Genomic DNA, 23,533 nt, shown 5'->3' with positions numbered 1-23,533 from the left:
ATATTTCTATTAGTTTAAATTTTTTCCACTTTTATGTTAAAGGGATACTTGACTCATTGAGCCATTTTCAACAGTAAAAAAAATTATATTTTGTCCAGAATGAATATGATAATTTAATAATTTTTCATGAACAATTTATACCTTTAAAAAACAATTCCACTTGCTGTCGCATGTGTTGAGGAAGTAGGTAACTGCCAATCAGGCTCAGTTTGCTGACCAAACCCAGTGAACAGGTGAGCTGTGATTGGTTATTACCTACTTCCTCAGCACAGGTGATGTCATCTTCAGTCGACAGCAAGTATAATTTTTTTTTTTAAGGTATAAATTGTACAAGAAAGAAAAACAAAAGTTATCAAATTCATTATGGACAGAATTAACTTTTTACTGCTGAAAAAGTATCCCTTTAAAAATAGTATGAAAACTTGTATATTTTATTGTTCATTTAGAACATATAAAGCTTGCGATTAATCGTGAGTTAACTATTGAAGTCATGTGATTAATTACGATTAACATTTTTAATTATCCTATAATTTATATATATTTAGTAGGTAGTGTAGTAATATATGTGAAGTTAACTTAAGATAAACACTGCTAACAGTAAAACAAACAGTAGAACTCTCTTAACTTCACCCTACACATCTCACAATGCTTTCATGCTAAATCGAGGTCTTTCTTTCGAGGTGCTTTGATGTCTGCACGACATGACAGTGGGTCAAACTCTTGAGATTTTGGGCAACTTTAGAAAATTCACATTTCGATTGTGGTGTCTAGGACTGTCGTGGGAGATGCACATTTTTTCAGCAAATAAATTGCAGTAAGTTCCAATATAGCGTGTCCGGTAGTCGTCTGGCTGGGCGGGGATGAGAGGCACAAAGAGAAGTGATGGTTGGCCCTACATCTGCTCTGACACACATTTCCTCCACCTCAGCTACAGTTCGTGATGGTGAAAAGCTCTGCCAACAGTACTTAGAATCAAGCGATGATATGGCAATGAGGAAAGGGTGAGCGGCAATTCAACTTAAAATGAAACTGTTATATAGCATGCAAAGTGCAGTGTGAAAATGTAGAAACATATTCACTGCATAACAATAGTGTTCTTCTATTAGACATACAGTCATTTCAGAGATTTATATTTTAGTCTGTGGTTTTAGATATTCTCAGTTGAATTTGTTCATTGTTGTTAATGTGATTTAAATTAATGAGGTAAAGTAATTGAGTGATTTACGGTGAATGGACACAGAAGAGCAATTCATTTACAGTACGCTGCTTCATTTTGTTTGGTTAAACATATTCAAATATTGTGTGTTGAGTGTTTTTTATTTTTATTTGAATGGACTTTCACATTTGGGTGGAACAAAGCTTTAAATGATCCATTTTCTTAACCGCTTGTCCTCACAAGGGTCGCGGGGGGCGCTGGAGCCTATCCCAGCTGGCTTCGGGCAGTAGGCGGGGTACACCCTGAACTGGTTGCCAGCCAATCGCAATCAAGTAAAAAAAAAATAATAATAAATAAATAAAAACATACGGGGCGGCCATTTTTCCACTTGCTGTCCACTGAAAATGGCACCACATTTGCACAGGGCTCAGATAACGACCAATCATGGCTCACCCGTTTTATGAGTTTGGTCATGTGACGTTCACAAGCTGAGCAGTGATTGGTCGTCACCTAAGCAACTGTGATGCCATTTTCAGTCAACAGCAAGTAGCCCCTGTGATGGATAAAAACTTTTTCGCTTAATTCATATTCCACAAACAATATTAATCAGAAAACATGTTTAGACTGGTGGGGGTGCATAGAACTTATGATAAAGCCATTTTCTTATTTGACTTATTTGACTCATTTAAGTAACATTGACAAAGAGGAAAAAAAGTAGCTGACTCTGTCGAAGCTCTGTTTTTGTTCGACACTACTAAGTGAAAGCCTTCCTCTCTAAAGACCACCAATGTGCAATATTGGATGACAGAATAGCTGCAGCGCAGGCAGAGCCCCTCAATGCCATTCGGAAGTGACAGGTGGATGACAGTGCACGCTTCGCCTTGGCTCACCTGTCAATATGGACGGACAGGCTCAGCACAAACATTTGGAGAAAGACGACACTTTGTCATACATCAATCTGTGGAGATCATTAGGGAAAAAATAATAGCTTTTCAATAACTCTTGACAACTGTGAAATGGGTTGTAGAAATTGAAATTAGGTGCAAAGTTTTCTCACATATCTGTGTTTCTGATATTTAGGTTATATTTAGTTTGTTTCATGTATTGTCTTGTTTTTTTGTTCGATGTTTATGTCCTGTCTTACTGTTTATTTCTGTTCTCCTCAGCACAGTCGCTAGTGTCTACATTTCAGCTCCCTCAGCCAATTGTAGGCCTATCTTGTCCAGGTGTGCCTCATTGTCTCGTCAGTTTGCTTTCATGTTTCCTGATTTCTGTCAGTCTGTCTTCATGGTTTTCCCATAGTGGTGTGGGTTTTGTTACTTTGTGTTTCTTTGTAACTGTGATTGTTGATTTGTTGGACTTGAATAATTTCGTACTAATTTGTCCCAGTACGTTGCTCGCCTTCTTGCTTCCCTGCACTTGGGTCCTCCACACTCCACCAAGCAAAGCTCGAACCCTAACAGAAAATGGTCTACAGTGTTTTTATTAAAAATAAAAAAATCCCTAAACACTTGTGTAATTTGTATTTCCAAATCCAAGATGCAGGATTAGAAAACGCTTTGAAATGGAAATGCCTCTTTTTATACAGCCATATGATGTATTATACCCTCGCTGGTTTAAAACTATTTTCTGTAATCAATGGGATGACTCCAATTAGAGGCAGAGTAGCAACGTATCACTAGATCAAGAGGATGGCACTGTTTTTGTCTTTTAAACACACATTTTTATTTGTAATACAGAGCAGAAATTTAACAGAGGAATTAAAATAAAATAGACAGTATAAAGACCTTCTCGGTGCTGTAAACTCCAGCAGTGCTAACATTTGCCATTCAAACAGCCCAGTGGGTGTGGCTGGCGTGAAAAAAATAAAAAATAAAATAATTTAAATGAAGTTATAATTCCTACTAAAATCAAAGTCACATGGCTGTCACACTATCTGGCAAAAAATAATCCCAATGGGAACATAAAACCCTTCTTTCTCCCCCCAAATAGGATTATGCTATACTGTAGCTATTGCAGATTTATAAACGGGAGTGATCGTGGAGTGGAATGGTTTTAAGAATAGAAGGGAAAAAATAAATTCTGCAGTTCAGGTTTTTTTTGCAATATATTATATTCCCTATGGAGAAGAAAACCTCCTCCCTAAAATGGCGGAAAACCACGCATAAATAAAGGACCCCACTTACCACTGGCTTGTTTTCAAAACGTCTTTAACGTCATATCTTCAGCTACTCCAGCAGCTTCTTCTTCTTGCTACTTGCTCACGCGTACCTTTAAAGTCGAGAAAGTGGGAGAGGGAGACGGGAAACACAGGGAAAATGAAAGAGAAACATTAATGAAAGGGACTCGTAAATGAAGTGCTTCTTCAAGTGGTAGGTGGTGGGTGGAGGGAAGTCGACAAATGCTGAGATGAGTTTATCTCTCATTCTCTCCCCTTGCCCTTTGTGACCACAGGACGGCAGTTCTCAGGCAAGAGGAGGCTTGCTGCTGATTGCCTGAGAGTTGCAGAGCAAATCTACATGAAATCCCTCCGGCCTTTTTTTTTTTTCATGTTCTTTTTTTCATCATTTTCTCCTTCACATCTCTAACGAGCCAGATCTGAAAATGTCAATATTCAGTATGCGCATGCACAATTGTTGTGTATGCTTCAATGTGGTCAATACTTTATTGAACAATAGCCTGTGTTTTCTCGTTTGTCTTGTTATTCAGGACTTACGTAGATATGCAAAAACAAAAAAGCAACAGGAATAAACAATAACAATCAAGCGTCATTCGATTTTTAAAGCGAAACTCTGATGTCCTTGCCACCACCCATGGGTGCCTTCACGGAGACCAGAATAAGTTTATCTCTAGTGAAAGGTCAGAGGAGCTCATCAGTGATGAGTTTCCTCCAGGATAATAATATGAATATCATTTGTGGAATTCTCAACAGGGGCATGTTTGAGTAATATGAATGCTGAGTCTTCTACGTTCATACAAGATTCATATCAGTGGCCATGATATGATTTCCCCCAGGGAATGACATGGACTTGCATGTAAAAACCTGCCGTTCTTTTATGATACTGACTTTCAGGTTCTTAGTTATTTTAAAGAAACATATTTAAGGTATTTATCTGGTAATATTTGCCATTGACGCTGCTATCAGTTTTGTAGCTAATGTTGCATGGATACATACCCTTACTGGGACATACTGTAGCTATAATGTTGAATTCAGCAAAGAAATTCTGAGAAAAAGTGCTTCAGAAAAGTGTGTCTGTAATTTTTGTAAAGTAGAACTACAAATGGTACGCAGTAGATCACATCTTATGGATCAGTAGCTGTACACATATATAGTTTATTTCTCTGACCTATTCAATTGGATATACATTTTGTAATTGATTACACGGAGACAATTTAATTTCACTTGACTTTTAACTACATAGAAGACAAAGAGTGGACGCTGGCTGGAAAAGAAAGAAAATATAAAACTTAGTTTATATGCTATTTGTTAAAATTTGAAAATGTGGCTAAGTTATTACACTACTAATTTATAAATAAATAAATTGAAATAATAAAATAATAAAATGCATTCAAATTCCATCAGATAAAATGACGTTAACTTCTATTTCCTTATGAACATTAGCAGTTATCTTATTGTACTAATAGCGGGAGTAATAATAAAAAGAAATAAAGAATTGATAAATGCAATAATAATAAGACAACCTTATTCCCATTTAAACTAATAAAATAAGTAGACATGTTCAATACCACTTTTTTTTTTCAATACCACTACGAGTACTCTTGAGCAGATACAATTTGGCAGAAAATGGCAAAAATAGTAATTTTCGGCATTCGGACGAAATAAAATTTAAGCGGGAAAAATATGGCCGAAATAGGATGTTGTGGAAACGCAAGCAAAAAAACTGGTGCAAGACTGAAGGCATCAAAACTATGACAACTACCGAACACATTGTACTTAACAAAAAAAGGTGAAAATAATAAAATAAATACATTAAAACAAGAGCCACCCTTTTCGCTAATTAATTTATTGCACATTCTTGGCATTCTCTCGATGGTAGTTACCTGAAAGGGTTTTCTAACAGTCTTTAAGGAGTTCCCTGAGGTAAGAATGTCAAGAGTATGCAAAAAAAGTAACCAGAGCAAAGGATGGCTATTTTGAAGAATCAATTTTATAAAACATGTTTTCAGTTATTTCACTTTTTTTGTTTGTTAAATACATAACTCAACATCAGTTCATACATAGTTTTGATCCCCTCAGTGAGAATCTCCAAAGTAACCAGTCATGAGAATAAAGCAAAGCATTGAATAAGAAATTGGGTTTCCAAATGTATGGCCTGTACTGTATATATATATATATATATATATATATATATATATATATATATATATATATATATATATATATATATATATATATATATATATATATATATATATATATATATATATAAAGCTGTCAAATGATTCAATATTTTTAATCAGATTAATCACATTTTAGAATTTTGATTAATCACGATTAATTGCCTAATTAAAAAGGCTTTTTTATCAACATTATTTTGCCCGCCAAATTTAAAGAGCACCTGTTATGTGTTAAATTATTTTGTCATTTAATGTTATGAGGACGTCTGCAACATTTTTTAATCCACTGCACATGCTCATCCTCCCCTTTTTCGAATCAGTTAATTACTTGCATAATTCAAAATGAAAAAAAAAATAACACAGACAGTTTTACATTAACAAATATTCTGAATATCATACGCAAACATCTAATAAATATTTTGCTTTAATGCATGTAGTATATGCATATGTTTATTGTTCAAACACAACCTGTGCTACCTCTAGCGTAGCCATCTTTTTTTTTTCCCTTTTTTTTTTAAGAGCGTAGCCATCTGATGTCACGCTAAAGGATAATCTGCGGTCCAAATTAATAGTGCGATTAATCAGCATTAATACATGATTAATGCGATAATTTAAGTTGTAGTAGATTGATGGATGGATGGATGGATGGATATATTATATATTATCATATCAGTATCAGCAATATCGGAGATATATAATAAAATACTAGTATACAATGATTGGCACACTCCGTAAAGTACATTTTGTTTTCTCAACAGCTACATCAACAACAACAATCGCTACTGTTTATTGACTCTTCCACCCTTTCTATTTTTGGGTGTAGACAGTCTCCCAGCATCCTCGGTGGGCATCATTACCTCACTGGTCAATATTGTGATGGGCCACAGGGGTCAGGTTGATGCTTACTGGCCAACTAACAGGTTGGCTACAGAGCGATCCAATGGTGCATTGACTGCAAACCGGTGAACGGTAGGTACAGGTGAGTGTCTTCATGTGAGTGTATGTTGGGGTTGTTTAAAATGGCACAAAAGGAGGGAAATATTGTGAAGTGTTTGTTGTGAAAACTACCAAAATGGAAACTAAATGTGTGTGAGAGGGAGGAAAAAATGAACTGCAATCCTCCCACACGATTGGCTGCTAAGACAAGCGCAGGGGAATTTGTTTAATGTACAGCATTTATTCATTGCACACACGCTGTTGTACTACCGCTTCCTCCGGCGCATGAGACACTCCCTTGGCCAGGCAAGTCGCCATTAATCAACCACACTGACGGCTTAGCAGAATAGCACGGAAGCTCAAAGTCATTCTGAATCAACATTGGAGAAAACAGAAATGCGTCCTGGCATCCCAACAACAGCATGCAGGTGGGATCACATGGCTCAAAGTCTCTGGAAGACTTTCAGTTCTTGCTGTGGGTTTGGGGGTTGGGTGTACTGTAACTTGGTCCACTCGTGTGGATAGCAGTTTGTTTTCTCATGACCCTGCAACATATTGGCATTGCGTTTAGTCACCTTGCTGCGACAGATGGCCGAGCATCATGGTGCATGTAAAATTGGGAAATGGAATGCGTGCCCAGAGATGAGTTTGTGTTGTATTTTTCTTTTCAGCAACATGACCACATACAGGACAGTATCGGAGGATAGCTTTACATGAGCATATTGACAATGGCCTATATACTGTAACTCCTGCTCCCACAGAATGTTTCAGGAAAAATTGCCAACAGGTCTGGAAAAACAAATAGTGCATTGAAACCTGAAATGTCAACATTCCTCTAATGACACTTTTACACTGGACATACTGCTTGGCTCAGCTCTATTCGCTTCTGTCTGGCTTGTTCGGTTTTAAAATAGCATCTTTAGAAATCATGTAGCATTAAACAAAGTCAAGTAGTTATGATGCTGTGAAAAAAGGGTGACATTTTGGCGGCACAAGAGTCAGGGGATATTTTGTTCTTCATGAAGTAATCATTTTTGTTGCACTCGACTGAACCCCAAACTGTCCTTTGGCCAAACTCTAATAAAAATGGTAAATTGTCAAAACCTCGCCACAGAGGAAGGTGTGTGAGAACAGACAGAGGACTCAAGAGAGACAGCAGAGAAAGTTTGAGAGAGAAAATAGATATGACCTAATGTGGATTCTCACTCATTACATTCTTTATTTTCATGACTATGTAAATCGTGATAATAAAGAATGTACTGAATGATTAGGTGTGTCCAAACTTTTGGCCTGTACTGTGTGTATATATATATATATATGTGTGACCCGCTCTGGCAAAATGGTCCAGATGTCGGAAAGTGGCAAGTCCCGTAATTCAGCAAAATAGAGCATTAGGTCGATAATGTTGATTTTGAGATTTCTCCAAAAATAGCCTCCTCGAGGTCTCTATTTCCATTTCCCAACATTACAAAAGTTAAAATTGCAGTAGAAGTGTATGAAAATACGCAATTTTTAGGCCAAGTGCATCGTTAGCCAACATGTCTTTTAGCCGACTTTAGCTAGTGTCTCAGAATAACCCCGAGTTCCTTGTGTACCAGGAACACCTCGAACGTCACTTTACAAATGATTGACATAAATGGACATAGAAACCAATAAAAGTTGAAATACACCATAATGTGACCATTCGGCACGAAAGTAAACAGAAGACGCGTGACATAACACAGCATCCTACCTTGTTGTACGGTACAGAAGCGTACCGTCATCGGTAAGGTTTGTAATCCAAATCGTGATCATCTTCAATTCTGGAATCTCTTTCTTTGACGAGTCTATCTCTACTTGAATGTAAATGAACTATGCATGATGCGACTTGGATAAGTGTAAAAGTTTTGAAATGCAGTGTATGTGATAATGTAGGCCAATTTATTAATGTATTGTAAATAAATCACTCCTCGATGTCGTCACGTCTATGAAAGACCACCCTGACGCGTCACAAATCAACCATCTGCCTCGAGTCGCATAATATCACCACAAATGTTAATTTTATGCTCTTTTAAGTGCGATGAAATTTCAATGTAATAAGCTATAAAATATACAATTTGAAGATGAAAAATGAACGCGATGGTCTTTCCAAAGCAAGTCTGCCCGCGGCTGGCCCCAAATGCGCGCAAGCGCATAATTGGAGTGACTTGTGCTACAACACAAAAAACTGATGAACCATCAAAACATTTTCATTTTGTGACCAAATGCATTTTGAGACATAACATCCATAAACCTGTCACTGGCCACACCCAATGGCAAATAATCTTTTAATTGACATACAATTATTAAATCAAATTTCCCACTGCAGTAATATGACCTCATTTAAGCAAGAGAATACCAAAAGGGGCAATAATAAAATAACCAAACGTTGGCTGATGCTACAGAAGAGGAATTGTAAGCTTAATGTGATCTTCAAAGTTGCGGCTGCTGTCATTTGCTGAGAGGTCAAACTTCCAAAACTTATAAAGGGTTAAAATCTTGGACAATGGCCTTACCTGCAATTGGAATTGACTTTCCACTGATTTTGGAACATTTCCTGAAAATTTCAGGTTAATATCTTTTTCCTAAGGTACTGGTTGCTATGGACATTTGAACGATGCAAGTACTAAAACTTTAAACCCATTTTTCTCAAAAGTTGGGATTTCAACCTTCCAACATCAAAACTGCTGTAACTTTGTGAATTTTTGAGGTACGTCCATGTATTATATATCATTTGAATATGTAAATCTAAATTTCGATTTTTTTTTGGCACATGAGGACCTTTTGCCAGAGCCAGTCACACGCACACACACACACAGAGTTTATAATATATATATACAGTATATACACACACATAACGAACAAATGTCAACAGGAGTGCTCTGCAGGTATGGCGTCCTTGAGAGGGAAATCTTTCGATGTTCATCCATATTAGACAACACTGCTCGAAGCATCAGCTCAAGGCTGAAAAAGGCAAACGTGAGAATAAAAAGTAGAAAATAAACCACACGGATATCGCTTTTCTGAATTTAGAATAACAAAACAGTAAGGTGAGAAACCAGTCAAGGTCCTTTTGGATTGAGTAAAAAATAGACATTTGCTCACTAATAACTTCCTTTAGTGATTCAAATGTATTTTAAAATACTCCAGGCTACGTTCTGCTCCACATTGTTCTTTATAACCTTACTTGTCCTCATTTTCCAGCACCCTTCAACACATTAAAAAAAACAAAAAAAACATTCACAGCCTTTTGATTGTAAAAAGAAAAAAAAGTATCATAATGGGTGAATTTCTGGTTAGTATTATTGTTTTAAACCCCTACTTTTGGAAAAACAGAGGGAACCTATACTGTGCATGATGCCTGCTTCACTCGTGATTGTTCTTGCACTTGACCCTCGCTGGGGTGGAGGTGAGCCAACAGACCGTTCTTAATTTGCGTGTGCTTTTTTAATGTTGAATATATATGGACATACTGTGACTGATATCGGATTAGCGCACCTGCCACCTCTATATTGCTCCCTTTCCCGACTCAAACTAAATCACTTCACATGACAAGCACACTGGTCGATAATATAAATGCCTCCATAAATAATGTTATTGTAGGTCTCTTGAGCTAATGGCTCATGATATGATGGGTAGGATAAAATTGAGCGGGTGTTCTGTTGTGCAGGTGCAGAGGTTTAAAGGCACGGGATGGTCGGGCTAAATCCCCTTCAATGCCCTCTGATAAGGCGCAGTGGTGACATGGGGCTGGAAAGGTGCCGAGGTGGTCACATCTGTGTTCCCAAGCCTGGCTGGCTCGTGGGTGGGGAAGTTGTCAAATGTGCGTATGTGTACGGAGTTGGGGGTTGTAAGGTCTGTGATATTGTGGATTAATTATAAGTTATTTCCCAGGGAACATGTTTATGACTGCTACTGTATCAGTCGTCTGGCTATGTGATTTTCATCTGACATTGTGGAAGGGGGGGGGGGGGGGGGGTCCAGTAAAAGAATGTTAATTAAATTAGTGGTCATAAACAAGTGGAATGGCGTATATGGAAACAAGTATGGGTTCATAAATTTAAATGTCACATCATACTGACTTTTTCTGGGTAGTAGCATTTTGAGTCCTCTGCAATTTTATAGGTAGTGAGCCCCAGAATATTCGGGATTTGGTAATTGCAAATTTGCCATTTTGCAGATTTAGAACTACTAGGGGTGTGTATCGCTCCACAAAATACCATTTGTTATGGTTTTCAATAGACTCAGTGTTATCACAATTTGATTCGATATGGTATGGCTCAGCTCGAGAGGGTATGATTAGTGATGGGAAAATGAAGCTTCATGAAGCACTTGTGATATTTTTTGACTCCCCTAGATGGTGCTCTTGATTTAAATATAAAGGCTAGTGCAAAGGAAATTGATTACATTTCCACTGCATCTTTCAACCAAGAGTGGCATCTAGAGGAGTCAAAAAATATTACAAGTGCTTCATGAAGCTTCATTTTCCCATCACTAGGTATGATGCAATGAATGCCCTTTTTGTTGTTATTTTATGTATGTTTGAATGAACTTTTCAGTAGTGGCGTTTCTTATTTTTTAATTGTTTTGTATTTACCTACAATCAATGACAATTCGATATTTACACGTATTTCAAAATGAAATCATTGAATTTTGTTTGATTCAATGCATTCACAATTTTTTAATTGAAAAAATAAATAAAATTTTAATGTTTTTTTTTTCCAAACCAGTATCTACCGTTATCTGCTGAAAAACGTGCCCCTTTGCCATCATTGTGTTCAGGCCATAACCACATCACACATAAAAATATTTCTTTGGTGCCATCTGGTGTTATCTTGTTGCCAGGCGCCCTTGCCAAACTGAGAGGAGGATCTTTATTTATTGGCCATAACCTTGTCTAATAGAAAAAAAAGTGTTTATCCACCATCTTGTGGCCTCTTTTGATAATTGTAAACCTTTTGTGTGGGTGTCAATTAATAGTAGATTTTCACCTTATTCACAGCAGGGGCTCACTGCACATTTTAATGTGGAAAAAAAATCTAGAGAATTTCATTTCCCTGCCAAGATGTGGATTTTTTAAAATTTTTTTATTTTATTTTTTTAAAGGCCAAGAAACAGGTTTTGTTATTCCATTACAAATGGCAAAGGATCACAAATAATTAAATTGATGGGGGGGGAAAAAAATCACTGCTGAGAAATATTAATCAGCTCTTATGTTCATCTGTGGGGGAGGACGAGGCAGTATTGTGCCGTTTATGATTGACAGGAAGCACGCACAGACTCACAAAATATCACTTCACACAGTTTACATTAACCAAAACTACTGTTGATCTAACTTTAAAACAACGCCGTACCCTAAAACGGACACAATACATAATGGCGGCCAATTCTGGAAAAGGTTTCCAAAAGGACTTTTTAATTGCATCATGATGTACAAACACACACTCACAGAAACACACGCGGGCCTGGACCAGGGGTTTTGCAAAGCCCGGATCATCCGTTCTAATCCACTCTCATTAAGGATGAACTGCATGATAGCGTGCCACCACCAGCAGCCTTCACGCCCCCACCCATCGCCTCTTTACCCTACTTTCACCCACACAAACAACCACCCCGCCACTGTGGATAAGTGGCAGCTTTGATAGTGATTAGAATAAATTACTGCATGAATGTTTGTTGCCCCGGCTTGAGTACACAGAACACCTGCCACACCTGGTGATGTAAATCGGGCCACCTGTAATCACGAGTGACAGCACTTTTGTTTCACACTTGCTGTGCACTCAGGAGTTAGGGAGCTAGGTGCTCCTCGCCACCGTCTTCACGGCACTGTCTCTTCAAGCAGTAGAACGATCCATGATGAAATGAGTTGTGGGGCAACAGGGCCAGTGAATCGGTTTACTGTTGTAAAATGCAAAAGGATTCAAATTTACCAAACGTTATATTAATTATTAAGGCCTTCACATTGCTGCTCTGCACGACCAAGAAATTGTTTCTGCACTTTGCACATTTGTTTTACCTGCATGAACATGAAAAGAACGTTGATTGTGAGGTGCCCTGCGAGAGGAATCTACCCACAAGCCCCTTGGGCTGAACCGAAAAATGCCACACTGATACGTCTCCTTGCAGTTTTCTGCCTCGAAAATAACTCTTTCTCTGTGGACTTCTTAAATAAATTAAAGCGATGCCATCCTCCCAAGATGTAGCTGTTCTCCTGCCCCAATTAAATATTTAAGCCCATTTAGGTGGGTGCCCGGTGTAACTTGAAGCAATGTGGTTTTAAGGGTGATATCCAATCTTAAAAGTGGTGGTTGTGGCTCTGGGTCTCCCCTGTGGAGTTGGGAAAGGGTCTCAGTTGCGTTAGTTATATGCTAATTGGTGTGAAAATGGTAAACGGCAAGGGCTAAACTGCACTTCATTTCAAGACAGTCAAATCTGTCTCAAGGGTGACTTATTGAATGGAAATTGGCAGATACGGGTGGGGTCAGAAAATCAACTGATTTGGGGGATATAAAGAAAGTCCTTTGAACTCTTAAAATTGTACTAAACATTCATAGATAATGTGGCAACATCAACAGAGAGAGAAGACACTTGGATTCCGCTTGGAGGCGTCAAGAACAAATTACACAGTTTGCAAATAGCATTAAACTGTCACTAATTGATTATAGAAACAGAAATGAATATTTGCTCCAACATAATGGTGAGTTCATCTTGGGTGTAGTGCTCTTTTCAAACCAATTTTAATGATCACATTTTGTTTACACCACGACTAAACCGCCAACAATCCAAAGCCGGTGAAGAACTGGTTGAGGCATGGATGGGTCTTTTGTGCATTGTGCATCCTTGGTGTTGTAATTTTGGATACATTTAATGCATTTCCACGTGCTTCAAGGGGCATTGGAGGTAAAGAGACCATTGATTTTCTGAGCATAGGAATATACTCTCACTTCTGCAAAAAGCCAAGGCTTCTGGTGCGGTTAGAAAGTGATGGTTTGGTGGTGGCGACATCATAAGCACATTTGGAGTAGCTGTTTCCCTGAACATTTGCAAGTTTGTGCCCTGAAAATAGTAACAAAGCACAAAGGCAGCATCATTGGGCCACACCTTGAACCTTTTCCCTATTTGTTTATAAGCAACAGACAGCAGTATGGCGATTTGGTCGGAAAAGCCGGAGCGGTAACAAGGAGGGCTCTGAATTCGCCGTGTACGCTTCTGTACAGTACACACAGTCCAGCATGTTAGCTAGCCACTTTGGTATGGCGACTTTCTGGTGAAAACTTGGTAGAGCGGTGAAAAAATCACTTGCGACCATGTGTAATTCTGGAGGCTTGTATTGTAGCAACCAACTTGTGTCGTAAAACTCCCGCAGCGCCTTGCTAAAATTAGCATGAGCTCTTGGAGCGTAAACAGCAGTGATATAACAGCCGTGAACTTGAATGGAAAGTAGTGTAGTCATCATCAAATGCTCTATTTCCTTGGAGCAGTGGTTCCCTGCAAGTCCACTGTATGTGTACCAACTTTTGTTGCTATAGATACAGCATCCACCATTCCACCCTCACATTCATTCGCAGAGCGGGCATAATAGGCAGCTTGAAACAACTATAGTCCATCGATCTTGAAGGCTGAGTCGGGCTTGTTATTGTTTATCTATGCTTTCATCAAACAAAGTAAGTCCGTTTTTTCACAGTAACTGAGCGTTGGCTTGGAATATTGATGGTATCGGTGGCTTGCTATAGTTGCTTGCCTTTAGCTGAGTTAGCCATCTGGTACATTTACCCATTTTTGTTGCTGCAAGCCAGCAGCTTCCGTCGTTGTTTACTATTCAGTTTGTAGGAGCTGTAGTCTACCGAGAGTACTATTCATTTAATGTCATTTTCAAGTAGATAAAGTAGTTGCCAATGAACTCTCTCTAAACTTTACTAATTGTACTAAACATGAGTTATTAGCATTGAGATGACACTAAAATCAGCTCGCAACGAGGGTTAAACCAAGGAGCTCGATAAGCACTGGAGGGCACCGCCATCTTGAACATGAGGATATTTTACTTCTGTACTGTAAGTATTGTTAGTCAAAAAGTGCAATGCACAGCTACATTAGCATCTTTGACAATGCACCCAAAAGAAAATCCTCACTTTAATATCAATTAACTAATCAAATTCACATCCTTTCACAGGCTAAGACAGCATGTCAAAAGCAACAGGATTATCTCAAAAGCTTAATTATTGACAATAAATAGACTATTAAATAGAAAATTGGCTTTGAGGATTGCACATAAACCTGTTTTTCTGTATGTGTTTTTTTGCGTGTGTGTGATTTGCGGAGGCTAAAAGGCTAATTGGATGTAAACCTTTGGAAAAACATTACTCTATAGAACAGGAGCTACTAAATGAATGTTCTCTGATCATTAAGCAGTTGAGCGTGTGTGTGTGTGGAACAGTGGGTAGTATTTAATAGACCCCACCTCACCATGAACCCAAGGAAAGTGTTTTGTCATTTGACCTTCATTAACATCTTCTATTCATTGCTGCACTGGTGGCGATAAATCAGGAAATGACTCCTATTGTAGCTTTCGCTGGTCTTTGTAAAGCTTTTTCTTCCTACATGACTTTCATTACCTTGGGTGCCTTTGAACAATAACCAGGGTCTCAATCGAACACAGGTTTTACAAGTTATTTGGAGGACTGAGGCCGCATATACAAAGTCACTTTGAACAAGCGATGTACAGTAATGTGTTTAGTGTGAAATCACAAGGCAAGTATTGTAAAACCAATATAAGTGGAAAAACACGGAAGGTCTTACAGATATATACAGTACTATTCAATTCTACTCTACTTATTAATATAGTAGTTTTAGTACAGAAACAATATATTAAAAAAATACAAAAAATAAAATTGAAAAAATACAGTGAAGCGAAGTTCTTTGCAACAAACTGCATAAGGAAGGAAGTTTAAAAGTACAGTAATACAGATAATTTATTATTTATTTACTGGGGATGGGCTGGGTATCAAGTCAAGTTAATTTATGTAGCCCTTAATCACAAAAATAGTCTCAAAGGGCTTCACATGCCCACAGTTGACAAATGTTAACGGCACCACCTGATCGAATTACAAAGGGGCAAGGAAAAACATCCAGGGAAAAATAAGAAACCTTGAGAAGGGACTGCAAATGTGGAAATCCCCCTTCCAGGATGACCAAACTGCAATGGATGCCAAATGGGCAAGAATTTACACAGTATGTGATGCTAAAGAATATGAACTATAATAGTGCTAAAGTCCATTTGACTTGAATAAAGAAAATAACTGGGATCAAATGAAAGGCTCGGCTTGCTGCCATTCATTTGAATGTACCAGGTAAGTGAAGGTGTACATACTGCTTGCTACATTTCGGGCACAAGCAGTCATTAATTCACCCACAGGTACATGTGAAATCATCAGAGCTGCCAACCTTATGGAAATTCACTTCCAGAACAGTTTGTCTGAATTTCAACATTTTTAAGATTATATCAAGAACATTAGCGTGCAGGGACAGTTATTGCAATATATTATGTAATGGGATAAAAAGTATTCAGCATACTGTTCAATTGCGCAACACAATAATTTTTCTATAATCATAATCGTTAATACATTATGGCCTCAATATTTGTTATTATACAAAATCCAAAAATATGATAAAATGGCGAGTGACACGAGTGTCAATTCATTATCAAGATGGGAGTTTAAAAAGCGGTTGAAATGGTAAACTATATTAAATGTTGATAAATGTTTTTATCAATTAAATGAATGGATATATGAATAAATGAATTCAGTTTATTTGGGTTACATACATAATACTGAAAAGAAAACTCAAACATCCTTTTGAACAAATCAATTAACCAAATATATATAGGCTGAAGCACCAGGTTTATTTTTGCCTATCCGATACAGTCCCATGAATCACATTATTTACAACAAAACAAAATAACAAAATACTACATTCTCATTATAATTCCAAAATGTTTTACATGTTATCAATGGAAGGCTAGAGCCAGAATCAAACCCTGCACCTCTGAACTGTGAGGCGGACATGCTACTCAGTGCTCCAATGTGCCACCTCAAACATAAATTAACTGTTTAAATGATAGTTTTCTTCTCTTAATTTAAAGATTCTGAATACAAACAGGAAGGCTATTGTTTACAGCACGAAAAATTATTTCTAGTGTTTTCAAATACATGACATCCATACATTTTAAAATATCTGATCCAATAAATAATTGATTAGTTGATTCTCTGTAGCTAACCTTATTCATTATTCTAATCGCATTTTTTCTATAATTTAATAATTGGGTCTATATTTGTTTTATACATTCTCCCAAACTTAACGACAATATGACGTAAGGTAACACAAGAGAAATACAATATATAAAGACCTTAACAGGCTACCAAAACTGCCAGATATTACATGATTTTGAAATCTCTTAATATCTGTCAAATGAAAGATTAATTTTTGAACAAAATCCTATTAAATGCATGTGAAAACAGAATGCAGGTGGAGATTTCTGATAAGCATCTTACTTCTGAGACTCAAGATAATCACTATACAGATCCCAACACCCTGACGCTGAAAAAGAGTGAACACAATGGCTCTCTTTTGGAAGAGGGCACTTGTCAGAGGGGGTTGCTTTCCCTCTATTGAAGCATTGCTGGATTAACCTAATCAGAAGATTAATCTGACTTGAAACACTGCCGGCTGTGCCGGTGGGGTCTTTATCCCACTATGCCGGGCGGCAGAATTAGGATAGACAGTTGGGAGATGGCACTCTCACAATGTTCCCTATAGAGCTCTGTGCTCGCCAAAAGACCCGAGAGGCAAAGAGGAATTAGGCTTCTCGTTTGGATTTTTGGAACTGGGTCCCCTCAACATTCAGACAAGCATTTAATGGTTGTTTTGAGCTCCTCCGGCACTGTACCCGCAAATATGAGTGAGCAAAGTGATAAACAGGAGAGGGAACAGTAACAGCATTTAATTCAAGATCTGTGCTATAGCAAGGCTATCGATTGCAGGATAAAGCCATGGCACAGCGAGCAGACTCCAACCACAAACGCCCACCTTCACTTGACCACCGGATGCAGCAAAGAGGTGAGGATCACACACTGTCCTCACATAATTGTGTGGGAACATCATTTTTCAACCGCAGCTTTGGCTCTCCACCTCCCAGGGGAACCTTCCTTAAACAGAAATCCTTAACTGCTGCTGCTGGGTCAGAGTGGAAATGGCTCATGAAAAACATTTTTACTCTTCGTGATAGACGTGGCTGTCAATACCCATTCAGTCGTATTGACTCAGACAAATTCTGACACTGTGTATACAGTAATACTGTATATAGGGAAAGCTGTCATTCAGCATCTCTTGTTCATGTTTAAAATTAGCCATGATTGACAACTCTTGTGCCTAGAGTGTATAAAGCATGGAAGTTGATTTGTTTGGCATAAGATATCTTTTGAAAAATGTTTTTATTTTACACGATATAGATGGCTGTCAATACCAATTCAGTGGTATTGACTCAGACAAATTCTGGGATGCTACTGATAATAGTTGACAAATGGGCCCCACTCGTCCCTCTAGCAACCAATACATCTCCCAAAGCCCCCTGTCTTCTACCTCCATTAGATTGTATTTTGTGATATGATTTATGAATGAAGGTCTAGCTGAGTATGACCAAAGTGCATTCAAACAACAAGAGAAACACTTTGAGGGTACAGAAAATTCTCTCTCTCTCTCTCTCTCTCTCTCTCTCTCTCTCTCTCTCTCTCTCTCTCTCTCTCTCTCTCTCTCTCTCTCTCTCTCTCTCTTTCTCTTTCTCTTTCTCTCTCTCTCTCTCTCTTGTGGGTTCCATTTTGAATGGAGTAAATGAAGGAATATAGCCTATCCCCATTTTTGTCTTTATCGTAGACCACGTCTTCTTTCCGTAGCAATGTGTGTGTTTTTTTGTCTGACACTGCAGTGTACGGACGGCGGCCCTTAAAAGAAAGTAAGAAAGTAGATATATTGAAAGGCGGTGCTCGCTCTCATTCACTTCATTCAAATGAATGGATCCTGTCAATGTGCGCACGGCTCGTGAAATTTTTTAGCACAAGTTTCACAATTTGTAAATATGGGTTTTATTGTAAAACCCATTACATGTGTACTTATTGTATGATTTATGACTAGGCGATGGCTGTCGGACAGCTCTGCATCACTCGCTTAAAACCACAAAATGGGCGTTCCTTGCTGCATCGCTTAAAAAAAACGCCTACATCTGTTGGCCAGTCAGATGACGTCATGGCCCTTGACGGTCTCCGAGTGATCCACCGCTAAGAGTCGTATAGAGTTTGGTTGTTTTGTAGTTTGCCAGGTTTTGAGAAGGGGTGGGGGTGGGGGTTAAGGAGTTCCGGGGGACGGCGCCGCCGGGTGCTCCCCCCCTGCCCCGCGCCGTGGACGGCGGGGGCCTGGCGGGGACCTGCCTTGTAGAAAAGTGAAATGAAACAAAACATGTTTTTTTGCAGTTGCTGGCTTATATTAGACAATTTAACCTTTCAGGTTTTTCAGTACCATTATTTTAAGAGTGACAGAAACTTTTTATCAAGCAGCAGGTTTATCTGGTAAATATACAGAATTTTTGTTATCCTTTACTGTGAACTAAACTAGCAATAACAGCCAAGGTTTTAGCACAGGCTTGCCCAATCCTGGTCGTCGAGGGCCGGGGTCCTGCAGGTTTTAGATGTTTGAGTTCTCCAACGCGCCTGATTCTAAAGATCAGGATTGTTATCAGGCTTCTGCAAAGCTTGCTGATGAGCTGATTATAGGAATCAGGTGTGTTAGAGTAAGTCAGGACTGCGGCCCTCGAGGCCCAGGATTGGGCAAGCCTGTTTTAGTACAACCACTGCCCACTGGTGATTACCAACGCAATGTTTGTCTGACTTGATTATCTGACTGATTACAGGTGTTCATACATTTTTTTTTTCTGTCTCAGGAGTGTGGCGTGAATGAATTCCCATTCAGCATGTTCACAACTCCCGCGATCAAACATACACGATCCCTTTGTGAACGCAGTATTAGAAGTGGAAACATTTTGCTAAGTCGAAAGTGAATTCAAGCTGAAAGATACAACAGACTAAGTCTGCTAAGCCTGATATAAAGCCTCCAAAGGAGGAAACACTTCCAATACAATGTGGACAAACAGTTTGCTGAATGGGATGATGATGAGAGTTGAAAGAGCGACAGGTTAGCAAATGTGACACATTTAAATGACTTACCTTCAAACAGAAGCCAAATGAGTGTGAATTATTGTATGACAAGCAAACTTGCATCCCACAGGTTTGCATTTGATGAGGCAATTAATCATTTGCGGTGTTTGTCGATCAGCGGAGTCAAACACTACATTTACTACAGACAAAATCAAATGCGCTCAAATATAGGAATTGTGAAATGAACTGTGGATTTTGTGAACCGTTCCACTCCAACGAGAGTCACAGTTATGACACACATGTACAGATGCACACACAGTTGAAGTCATGTGAAGCCTGCGTCGCCATTCTGTGAATAAACAGTCATCACATCAGGGTGTTTTGTCTTTACAACCCATCATCACAGTGGGATAATACAAAGCCATTAGCAGAACGGAGGGGGGGGGGGAGGGGGGTTGCATATGTACACACAATATACCTCACAGCCAGCTATAACAGAAGTGGAAATTAATAATTCCTTCAGGTTAAACAAAAGACGAGAAGTTAAGACTTTCGGGTATAAATAGTTGCCTTTTGGTTCTGAATTGGATTAAAATAATTAAATCAGATATATCAGATCATTTCTTTTATGAACGGGGAAAAATAAGGCAGGCTAACTTTCCTGACACAGCATTGAAAAGACTGGTCAAGGTATTAACTCTACTCCATTTCAATTTTCTTCAACCGCAGACACAGTAAACCAGTGGTTGGCGATGTGCGGCCCGAACATCATATGAACAAACCCAGAAAACAAGGTGAGCCGTGACGGTTGTCAGTCACCTGAGCCTTGAGGTGCTGTGATGTGACGTCATTTTTAGTCAACAGCAATTGGCAAAATGGCCACCCGCTGAGATGGATGAAAAGGGTGGATTTTTCTGCTTAATTCATATTCCACCAATGCAATAAAACTAAAATAAAACTTTAGAGGTCAATGAATGTAAACGTTGGATGGAAGGGGACATAAGTGTTTAGTAATATATATTTGAAGATGTCTTTTTCTTTTTGCCAACAATCTGTGACAAAAATGTACAGACGGTGTACCTTGAACCTTCCTGCAATACAGCGAGGCTTACTGCTATACTGCGACATCAATACTGCGATAAAACCAAACCGTGACCTTTTGATATCATTACATCCCTATTGAGAAGTTTTTAATAGCAAAACCAAAGTTTGTCTGATGAAAAATATAATTTTGAATTGTTAGGGAAAAATTATCGCCTGGGCCAAACAAACTTGCCAACCCCTGCAGTTTCAAACAATGTTCTACTCATCTGTCTAAAAGACAATGTTGGCCTCAGTGGTGTGGCTCTGGACTGGTTTACCTCCCATCCTGCTAGTAGAACCTCTCTGAATGCTTGGAGATGCCTCTTCCTCCTGTGCCTCTCGTGTTTTTGGGTCCCCCAAGGATAATTTTTTTTTACCATATGTATGATGCCGCTTGGGGAAATCTATTGCAATTTCAATATCAGTTTCCATTGCTTTGCATACGATACTCAGGTGTACAGCCTCATGAATCCTGACTCCAACGATGTTTTATGCATAACGGCCTGTCTGTCAGAAATTCAAAGCTCGATGGCAACGATCCTCCTGAAATTAAACAACACTGTAGGTTATTATAATTACACCCACTGGGCCCAGTCCTAGCAGCACAAATAATTTTTCCTCCTCCCTTGGTGCCCTATCAAAAACCGTGAGGACAGAAGCCCGGAACCTGGTCGTCATTTGCGATTTTAAAACTGTCCTTTGATGCACAAGTCAGCAAACTTCAGATAATTAATTAAAGTCATAGCGCTTCTCTCTCTCTCTCTCTCTCTCTCTCTCTCTCTCTCTCTCTCTCTCTCTCTCTCTCTCTCTCTCTCTCTCTCTCTCTCTCTCTCTCTCTCTCTCTCTCTCTCTCTCTTTTGTGGGCTCCATTTTGAATGGAGTAAATGAAGGAATATAGCCTATCCCCATTTTTGTCTTTATCGTAGACCACGTCTTCTTTCCGTAGCAATGTGTGTGTTTTTTTGTCTGACACTGCAGTGTACATCTCCCAAAGCCCCCTGTCTTCTACCTCCATTAGATTGTATTTTGTGATATGATTTATGAATGAAGGTCTAGCTGAGTATGACCAAAGTGCATTCAAACAACGAGAGAAACACTTTGGGAAAATTCATCTTTGCTCTCTCTCTCTCTCTCTCTCTCTCTGATCTGGAAAAAGTAATCCACACTTTTATTACTTTCAGTAGACTAGTGCAGTCCACTTTATTCAGGTATTTGCAAAAGTAACATTCATACACTCAAATCAACTCAAAAGACTGATTTTTTTAATGCCAGATTTTTCTCGCACAAAGAGAAATGAGCACATATCCCCAATCCTTGATGTTGTCCACTGGTTGCCCATGAATGATTTTTAAAATCTTCTTACTGGTTTTTAAACCCTTGAATGGTCAGTCTCCTGCCTACATCTGTGACCTTCTTATGCCGTATGACCTTGTGTGGCTGGGCTCTAAAAACAATTTTTGGGGAACAGTGCAACAGTCTTTGGAACTCCCTCATGGGAAATTTCATGCAGGCAAACAACAGTGTAAGTGTCTTTTATAAATTTCTTCTTAACTTCTTTGTATTTTTTCATGACATATATATTTTTTATTTTTTCCTTGTATTGTACTATGTTTGTGTAAATTGCTAAATAATTGTATTTCATTCATTAGTTCATTGATTTGTAATATATATATTGAAAAACACATTGTCACTTTTGTTTCAAATGGTGCTATAGTGAACCACCGCATTTTTTTTTTAAAACCTATCCTCTTCTATTCACTGTTTTGTGATCAGATCCATACAGTTTAGGTAAAAATTTAGCGCCGCAAGATGAAACTTTAGTGCTGTAGGTTTAAATCATTGATAACGTTTTTTTAATTTATTATTATTATTTTGTTTTTTTTAGCATGTTCTGTTTTTGAAGCATCTTGTGCTTAGTCAACAGTGAAACTGAATGTATGTTTCTGGCACTTTCTGCTCCTCTCCCAATGCATCTACTTACAGGCTGTTGAGTCATCTTTGCCATGACAAACTGCCCGTTTTCCTCACATTCATCAAGGCTGTCAAAACCAGGTCCAGAAAGTAAGAACTGTGCCACAGTTTGGCTTTAGCCACAGGTGCTTCTATTCAACCGGGAGTTAACAAGCTCCCCGGTGCCCGTTGAGTTGAAGAACTGGGACAGAATAACATGCATGATGCAGATGATGCGGTAGACCAAAGAACGGTATGTGCGGGAAGTATAGTGAATGTATGGTGGAACATCTACTTTTATAACAACCGCAAGACATTAAACAAAATATATATGATAAAAGCTGTAAACGCCAAAAATTTAAAACATACGCGTGTGTTGCTAAAGGAACGAAAGTACACTTTAAAACTTGCTTTTTGCTTGTGCGTCTCAGTCCCAAAAATTGAAAACTTTACAGAGAAGCATGCTAATGCTAAGGTTGGATGTGTCTTGTGCCCAGTGATGCTGAAAGACAAAGCGTGAAGAGAGTTCTTCTTCATCACGTCGTGCTTGTCTCTCAGTCTTAGTGCAGCAGTGTTTGTCCTTGTCACGCAGGCAGCGCGTCCACAAATGGCAATAATAGTGGCAGTGTACGTGATACTCTAGCATTTCTTTTCCTGTGGCAATAAACATCCTTCAGCGCCAATGTTCGATTAGAACAAGACCCGTTTTAATGGAGTTTTCACACTACGAACAGTCAAACTGTGAAAGATATGACCTGGATGAATGAGAACATCCGCAAGCAGAACAGTAGCAATAATCACCTAATCAGTTGAGAGGGGTTCCACTCTTCAT

At 38.6% G+C, this 23,533-nt stretch overlaps 1 protein-coding gene across 11 annotated transcripts in view; it reads right to left on the bottom strand.

Moving 5' to 3' along the window:
* Positions 1-23,533, bottom strand: part of ptprsa (protein tyrosine phosphatase receptor type Sa) — a 230,770-nt gene that overhangs the window by 177,391 nt on the left and 29,846 nt on the right. For all 11 annotated transcript variants that reach the window (XM_086088834.1, XM_086088833.1, XM_086088839.1 and 8 more), the window contains exon 2: positions 3,343-3,427. The gene's annotated coding sequence lies outside the window, so the exon portion shown is untranslated. The remainder of the gene's footprint in view (positions 1-3,342; positions 3,428-23,533) is intronic.

Source organism: Leptonotus elevatus, chromosome 11, assembly GCF_054856555.1.
Source record: "Leptonotus elevatus isolate MCC_2025b chromosome 11, RoL_Lele_1.0, whole genome shotgun sequence".
NCBI lineage: Eukaryota > Metazoa > Chordata > Actinopteri > Syngnathiformes > Syngnathidae > Leptonotus > Leptonotus elevatus.
Note: the sequence above shows the minus strand (reverse complement) of the source record. Positions and strands in the feature narration are given on the sequence as shown.